We start from the raw sequence: 8,991 nt of genomic DNA on the forward strand, positions 1-8,991 counted from the left end.
TGCCAGATTGTTCAAGGTTTATCCTTGTAGGACGGTTCTTTTTGTCCAAATAGCCAAAGTTGAATGCATAGACTCTTTGGAGAATGCCCTCACGAGAAATGAAATTGGCACCTAAATAGAAAAACAGCAGCTTGACTTCATATTGTGCTACACCTTCTAAGATGTCATGCATTATGTCAAACACAAAGTTATCACATATGTTGAAGTATGTCAAGGTATTGAGTATGCTGTTACGTTTGATACCATAACAATGGCCTTCACCTGGGTTCTGAATGAGATGACTGTAATGTTCCTCATTTAATAGTTTTGTGCGCAAAATCACCCGCGGGTCATCCTGAGTGAACACAGTCTGAGCTGATGTTTTGTCAGTGAGACACATCCTACAATAATGGTTTGCACTGAAAGATTCCACATATCCAAGAAGGCCATTTAAGCCTAGATTGTCACCTGTAATCTGTGCAATGGTACCATAGATTGATTGCTCAGCAAACAACACTTTCATTCCCTGTTCCAGTACTTTTATGTCCTCAACCAATGGACTAAGTATTCTGTCAATGCCATACTTTTTCCCGTCCTGAGAGTGAAACAATGAAATGAGGTGGATATTCATTAGAGAAGAATTCAGGCGTGGTGGCAAGTTACGAAGAGTGAAATATAAACATCCAAGTTTATGAATGCCTTGTTTAGACCCTAATGGGTTTGCCGTTTCAAAATCGTCGTAATAAACTTGAATTTGAAGTGCATTACTGTACTTGGAATACAAAGGATGATTTTTATAATACTGTCCATCAGAAAAGTCCTGATACATGTCACTGTGTCTGGTGTCATGAATGTGTTGACATACTTCCTCATTCTTGAAAATAAACTCCAAGGTCTTCAAGATGGGTACATAAATGAAAGTGTCGTTGACTGGTACCTGTTCATATATTCCAGAGATTTTGTTTCTCTTTGAATCGAATCGAACACCCAAGTGCACTTCGACTGGTTCGACAACCCCCAATTTGTCACTGAAATATTTCCTCCATTTACTGTCTGTGTTAAAGTCAGTGAAAGAATTATGTACATTTTTGAAAACTTCCTCAACTGCGATGCGACAGGCATTATCAGGAGGCACTACACTCAACACTTGTTCCTTCAGATTTGTGTGAACTTCATCAACATACTCTTCCATGCTTTCAACAACGGACAATATAACACTATTGGCAACACCACTGCCCTGTAATTTGGCTATAATAGATGCACACATTTCTTTCGACTGATCTTTAGAGATAGAAGATCCAGACCCACTGGCCTGCTGATTCGGCAAATCTTGATCCATGTCAGAATCACCAACATGTAAAATGTCTTCCCTGAGAATAACAGCTTGTTGGACTGGTCATGAAGGATTATTGCTTGAAACGACCCCATCCTTATCATGGTATTTCCTCAAGTGTTTTTTAAAACCTAAAAAACTTTTGAACTGCAATGAGCAGCCATCCTGAGCGCATATCAAATTAAAATGTTTTCCTGGATACAAGCCATGAACAAGCTTAAGGTGCCGAGTTAAGGATCCAGGCGTATCAAGCAATAATCTGCATATGTAACACTTATACATTACACACAAACTTAGTTCTCAGTTCCTTGACCTTGGGGCTCTCACTGGTGGCGTCAACGTCTATGTTATAGACAGTTGTTTGCAGAAATGCGTACATGCTTTTGAGTGCTGGATCATAGCTAGTGCCTAAGACAAAGTGAAGCTTAAAAAGTTCATCAATTGCTGCTAAGGAAGTGGTAGCCTCACAGGGGATGAGCTTCTTGTCAATCAGAATGAAGAAGTTGCCGACAGCCTCCTTGCTGGTCCCTGAAACAAGAAGATATGGCTGGCTCGTGTCCATATGGCTCTGAAGGTGCTCATCCAGACTCCTACAGGACTGAAGGACAAGGCAAGCAACATTTTAATTTTACATGGCTAACATGTGTGTGTTTTTAGGAATAGTTTATATTTGCACTAGCCTAGTCCTACTTTATCACAGTGACAGCTCTCTGTAGTAGTTCTGGTGGCTAGATCTAACATTCTTAAACCTGCCACATACCTTGTGAAATACGACCAGATGGTCAATGGCCTGAGCTACACTGATCTTCTGGGTTTTCTTCCTTCCCGCAGGCTGGGGTGACAGGAGGTGCCGAAGGAGGAGGATGGATGCCATATCACTGTCCCACTCTGTAAGAAAAGAGAACAATGATCAACTTCTTTTTTTTTTTACCAATCTGTATAATGTCCAACAGTTCATAGTGCATGTACAAGCAAAATACAAGACATGAAGTCTCACAACACAATAAAGTATGGAAAAAGTGAAGTGGCCTGAATACTTTCCAAACCCACTGTACCCTGGCATTCTCCAACTGTGTGGTCATACACTCCCTCCAGCCTCACATAGACAATTTACAATAGGCAATATGACATGATATGACAATGCAGTTCCTAAAACCATACCTGGTGATTCCAGTGATGGTTCATCAGCCCTTTGGTTCTTGGCAGACAACAACAAGCGCTTCAGCAAGGGTGTGGAAGTCAGCATTTCTGCCTGTTGGATGACCTTTGCTTTGAAGGAGGTTGGCCACTTTTCCAGTAGTTTGGATGGAGTTTCTGACCCAAAGAGGAGACTGAAGTCTTGGAGAATCTAAAACACATATACAGCACAAACGCAAGAACCACCATCAGGTTTTCAATGTACTACTAATGCCAATTTCACAGATTTAGATCATCTCCATTTAACTGAAGGTTGCTTAAAACATCTATCAAAATAACATTCATAATAAGCAAAAGTAGGAGTAATAAAATATTACCAATCCTTTAGTGTCCAGCAGGCGCGGGAATACTGAAAGGACAGTGGAGGATCTCTCAGGATCGTGGACAAGGCGCTGTCTATATTCCAGTGTGTCTCTCATCTTCTTCATGATGACTTCTCTGTTGTTTGTATGATTCATCACAGATATGAGTTCTTGAAATCTCTGCTCATCTGGATGATCATCACAGTGGCCTATCTCTCTCCTTAGCATGGGGCCTCCATTCTCTTCTATTCTGGAATCCTTGGACCTCACAGGAAGTCGCGTTGCTCTCTGAACGGACTTCAGTCGCCACGCTAGAAACCCACCGCCTTTCTGCCCGTCATAAAAATGCTCCTGACCGAAAAAAACAAAATTGAAAATTCACCCATTGACAAACATTCACATAACCAATGGCGGCAGCTGCCATGCAAGGTGCAGGCCTGCTCATTGGGAGCAATTCGGGGTTCAGTGTCTTGCCTAAGGACACTTTGACATGTGGACAGGAGGAGACGGGATTTGAACCACCAACCCTGCAGTCATTGGACTATGCGCTACCTCCTGAGCCACAGCCGCCCAAATGAATTAAACTACCCTACAGTATGTATACAACTACAGGAATTCTTAAATGCAGTAGCATGTTATAGAAATCCCACAGCATTCAAGGAACCATGTAAGCCAGGGGTGTCAATCTCAATTTCATCGCGGGCCACATCAGCATTATGGTTGCACTCAAAGGGCAGGTTGTAACTTTAAGACTATATAAAATGATGTATTATATATTACATTATTGCCTCTGCATTGGATTATTATCAGATAGGGTATAAACTTCAGAATTAACTACGTCTGAATGTAGAAGTTAAGGCAAATAATTGCAAATCTCTTCAATGAGAATGTCACAAAATAATTTTAAAAGAAAAACCAAATTCTGGAAAAAAAAGTCAAAATCAAAAAAAGAAGTGACATTTTTTTTTTAAAAAAGGAGGTGAAATAAAAAAAGAAACATTTAAAAAAAAGTCAAACTCTGAAAAAAAAAAATTGAGATGCATTATGGGACATGTAGTTTATGGGCAACGTGCTTCTGTAAATCATCATGTAACCATATAATAAACATATCATTCTTTGCAAGCTCTTTGCTGGGGCCACAGAAAATGAAGTCACGGGCCGGATTTGGCCACCCGAGCCTTGAGTTTGATACCTCTGATGTAAGCCATCTAAAACAGTCTACTTTGATCATAATCAAGAATAACTCACATAGCCTGTCTTCCCATGTGGATCTTGGAGCGAGGGAAACAGGGTAACAATCCCCAGTGCATACTTCTCTTTGGTCAGTCGCTGAGGGATTCTCCTGTAGAGCAAAAACAGTCATTATCAACATTTAATTCATTTAAGTCTAAGAGACTCAGTTTAAGAACATATAAACTTAATGAACTCAATTTATGTAGAAATACAATTGCACCAACTTCATCCACACTTAGCCTATACATACATGACACATTCATGCAAAGCTATAACAAATTAGAATCTTACCCCTCACTCTGCACCATGTCTGCAACTAGAATGTTCACCATCACTTTTCTTGTGGCAGGACTAATTGTTCCTTTTTCCTCATACTCCTTCAGCACATCACTTCCTCCTGGTTTGGTCAGCAGAACCTGTTTTATCAGCTTAAAACAAAACACAACAAAAATGACACCCGTTAAGTAAGCAGTAGGGATGCTCCGATCGCCAATTTCGGGGCCGATCGTCGGAATCAGTATCGGCCGATACCGATCGCGTGGGCGGGGCCTAAATGGAAGATTTAAACATCACTTTAAATCTTCCATTTAAAGTGATGTTTAAACCCAGTTAATGGGGCTCATTCACTGGAGCTTCCACAAACAACAATCAACTTAATTATTACATTCAAATGATGTACATTATTCAAGTTTACATTCACTTTGGAGAATAACACGGGAGAAATGAGCGGAAGCGCTCTCTTTTCCTCTCTCCCTCCCCCTCTCTCTCTTTCCTGACAGCCTGTCAGTATCTCATGCAGCTCACTGATCTAGTAATGAGTGACCCGACAGTGAAGAATAAATATATTTATAATAACTAGTTTAGCTTGTTCCAGAGGTAGATAAAATAGCTAAGTGTGTTAGGTCTAACTCTTGTGTGTTTTGCTCCGCTCAACGGTCCGGCGGGCGGAGCTGCAGGATTTCTGCTTCACACACATTGCATACCGCTATTTTACTGTCTTTTTCGGACACCTTAAAATAATGCCAGACCGGTGAAGCCATTTTGGCGAGCTTGTTTTGCCACGCACAGAGAAAAGTGTCATGTATTTTACCTCATGCGATCGGCTCTCACGATCGGCATGTTTAGAGAGCACCGATCGATCGGTAGAGAGTGAGTATCGGCCGATATCGATCGGTGACCGATCGATCGGAGCATCCCTAGTAAGCAGTATAGGTTTATGAGCAATCTACTGGTACAGACACACGGATGGACAGACGTCACTAAACTGTAAAACAATGGTGTACATGACATATTGAATATGCACTCACATCTTTGGCTTGTGGTCCCTGCAAAGCCTCCTCCTCTTTTCTGAAGCGTTTCAGAGTGCCACTGTAGAAATCGATTTCACTGCTGCTTTTCGAAGTGACTGAAATAGTATCTGTGCCTGAAGCGGGGGATGAGGATGGCTCTGTAAAATAATGTCATAACACAAGAGATATTAAATATGAATATTGAAATTATATGGTCTTCCTTTGTCATGTCTTTATGTAATCTACTGGTGAAGTGTTCTCAAAAATACAACAAACCCACTGAAAACCTCCATTGCAAGTATGAGTCCCAAAGTCCTTGTCCACAAGAGCGCACTCTACTTGGGACCAATACTTAAGACAGCAATGGTGTTTTTTAGTCTAGCAAAAGCTTAAGAACAAGGCTTTCAACAAGAACCCCAAGTAAGTACACAATTATGTATTTTCACCAAATCAGTGGAGTATGCACATTTGATTCCTATAAACAATACTTTACCTTTTAAGATAGTATTGTTTATAGCAATGAAATGTGTGGTGTGCTTGACACTTGCATGGGGATAATTAGCATACAATACAATTGAGAAATGTAAAATCGACCCTTTTCTCAGCAGCCATGTTGACATGCAGCGTAAACAGAGATGTAATTTAGGATGTAGGCAGGCCAGGGCCCTGATAATATGCTGTCTCACTGGAATGGCTGTGACACACTAAATAGATCGGGCCAAAATTCATTTGATCTATTACACCTGTGTTTACCCTGCTATGACGTCAACATAGCTGCTGAGAAAAGGGTTTTACTACTGGTAGTGAGTAGATCTGGAAATGCGTAGTCGTCCACTTCTGTGCCAGTCTCATCCTCCACTGATAAGATGCTGTCCACATGGATGGAAAACCTCTCTTTCACTAAAAGGATTGAAGACCAAATATAAGCAGAAGCCACACACACACACACACACACACACACACACAGCACACACACACACACACACACACACACACACACACACACACCACACACACACACACACACACACACACACACACACACACACACACACACACACACACACCACACACACCACACACACACACACACACACACACACACACACACACACACACACACACACACACACACACACACACACCACACACACACACACCCACACACACACACACACACACACACACACACACACACACACACACACACACACACACACACACACACACACACACACACACACACACACACACACACACACACACACACACACACACACACACACACACACATCTAATGTAACAGTATGTTAATGAGGGTGGATCGCAAAATTCCCCTCTGTGGGACTAATAAAGGTATTCCGATTCTGAAGTGGTTTACTTGCCTTCAGTGATGAAGATGTCAAAACAAGCTTCTGGAATTTTGATGTACTTCTTTTGGTTTCGGTATTGCACTTTCACTATCATCTTCAGCTGAAGAGAAGAGCAAGAGCCCTATATGGGTACAATGGAGAAACACAACATTTGTTATTCCACAAGTTATTATGATGCATCACAACTTCCCCTTCTTAAGCAAGCAAATACTCCAATTGTGTAAGGGTGGCATAATATAAATTGGAACTGTCTTTAGATAAAGAAATTCTACTTTATGCTCCGTTCTTTTATTTTTGTATCTTTAAGCTGAGGCTTCTATCTGTTCATGACAAACGTTTCGGGACCAAATTAAGCACAGTGTTGGTGTGTTGCACTTGCAACCCAGTCTCAAGGCATTTCGTGTTATAGTAAAAAAAGACACGATTTCCCCATTTTTTTCGTGTCACACAGAACGACTTTAAAAGCAATGTAAATAATAACATATTAGAAGGAAAAAGAGATTTTAAAAACAAATACAGATTTCAGTATTCTGACACAGAACAATATTTAGAAGCAATGCATTTGTATTGGTAATATGTTTCGTGCGGCGCCAGATTACAAGGAAAAAAAGATGACAAAAAATACAGATTTCAGTATTCTGAGCCATTTCTTTTCCTCCGACATTATACCATTTAAAATAAAAGGGTTAGGCTAAGGGTAAGATATTGAGTAAGAACATGTTTTTATGAACCACACAGCTTCTGGTCTTCCAAGAAAAGAAAAATCGTTCTGTGTGCCACAAAACAAATGCGAAAATCGTGTTTGTGAACACAAATCAATAGATTAAATGTATGCCGTGAGACTGGGTTGCAAATATTCTTAGCAAGATAGTTAACATTATTAGCTACCACAAACAACTACAACTATGTTCAAGGGAAATTAACTAATGTTAGCTAACTGGGGAACAAATTCAATTAAATGTAACGTTATTTAGATAACTCACTGCATGCAGTCTGTTGTCGAGGCCACACAAGATGGCTGCTTCCGCACGGAGCAGAAGAACACGTGCTAGAAAGGAAAAGGAGCCAATTAGCCAACAACTTTATTACTGTACTACATACACTTAAATAATTTCACTTGGGGAACAAATTCAATGAAACGTAGATAACGTACAGTCACGCGGTATTAGCTACCACACACACAACTGTAACATTATTTTTAAATTAAGTAATGTTGGATAACATTAAATGTAAATGTAACGTTATTTATCTAGATAACTTACCGTCACTCACTGACTGCAGTCTGTCGAGGGTGAGGCCAAGCGATCACACTTGCTGCAAGTCGGACTGATGTTAGAAAAGTAAAAGGCGGCAATTATCGAACAACATTTTTACGGACACTAGAGCTCGTTAGCTCGCTGTCGAACTAACGATAGACATGTGCAATACATTGGTCTTCGTAATGATTACATATTATGTTACATATCTAACGTTAATTCGACATCCATATCTAATTCGACAGTTAGTTTAGCAAGCAAGCATTGACTGTATGGTCTGTGCACCTGCACCTGGTCATGACAGTCAAATAGTAATAGTTAGCAAGCTAGTAATGAAAACAATACATTTACAATTACGCTACCTACCACACACAACTGTATTTTCAAGCTAAATTAATGTAAGCTATCTGGGGAACAAATTATGAAACGTAGCGATAATTTACCGTCACGGACTGCGGTCTCTCGAGACTGAAGGTTGCATCAAAAAGATGGCGGAGATCTAAATAATTTCACGCACATCACGTAAAAGTACCCGGATTGAGAGAACACACTATCCGTCGTTAAATATGTTTAACACCATGATCCAACCCGGTACTATATAGTGTGTTAACAACAGGCGGTGTTAATCATGATTAAATGTAACACCAAAACCACAACACTTTACCCCGAAAATCTCTAACACCAGGATTTTCACACTGGCGAATTTGCTGTGGGTGCACACGCAGAATTACTAGAGACTAGATCTAGGGGGTACAACTCCAAACACCCATATGAAAAAGATCGGTTTACATTTGAATAATTAAATAACAAATAGCCTACATGTAATGCATTTTATTTTTGTTGTTCATTCATATCTTATTTTACTATTTTATTTATGCATATTTTTTTATCTCTCCAGTTTAAAACGATATGTCTGGTTTACTGTCCTATAGTTTACATTGGAATGATTTCAAACCTGTTTTATCCCAATAATTATAAAGGAGTGCCTTGGAAATATGTGTTTACATAAATTGTGATCAAAACGTTTGA

General features: G+C 40.1%; 1 long non-coding RNA gene across 1 annotated transcript; it reads right to left on the reverse strand.

Moving 5' to 3' along the window:
* Window positions 1-6,137: 6,137 nt before the first annotated feature.
* On the reverse strand, window positions 6,138-7,754 carry LOC139434953 (uncharacterized). The gene is made up of 3 exons (XR_011644233.1): window positions 7,690-7,754; window positions 6,719-6,827; window positions 6,138-6,233 (listed from the first exon to the last, which is right to left on the reverse strand). It is a non-coding gene; the product is annotated as an uncharacterized lncRNA (long non-coding RNA).
* Between the last annotated feature and the right edge of the window lie 1,237 nt (window positions 7,755-8,991).

This window comes from Pseudochaenichthys georgianus, chromosome 13 (genome assembly GCF_902827115.2).
Source record: "Pseudochaenichthys georgianus chromosome 13, fPseGeo1.2, whole genome shotgun sequence".
NCBI classification, from domain to species: Eukaryota; Metazoa; Chordata; class Actinopteri; order Perciformes; family Channichthyidae; genus Pseudochaenichthys; species Pseudochaenichthys georgianus.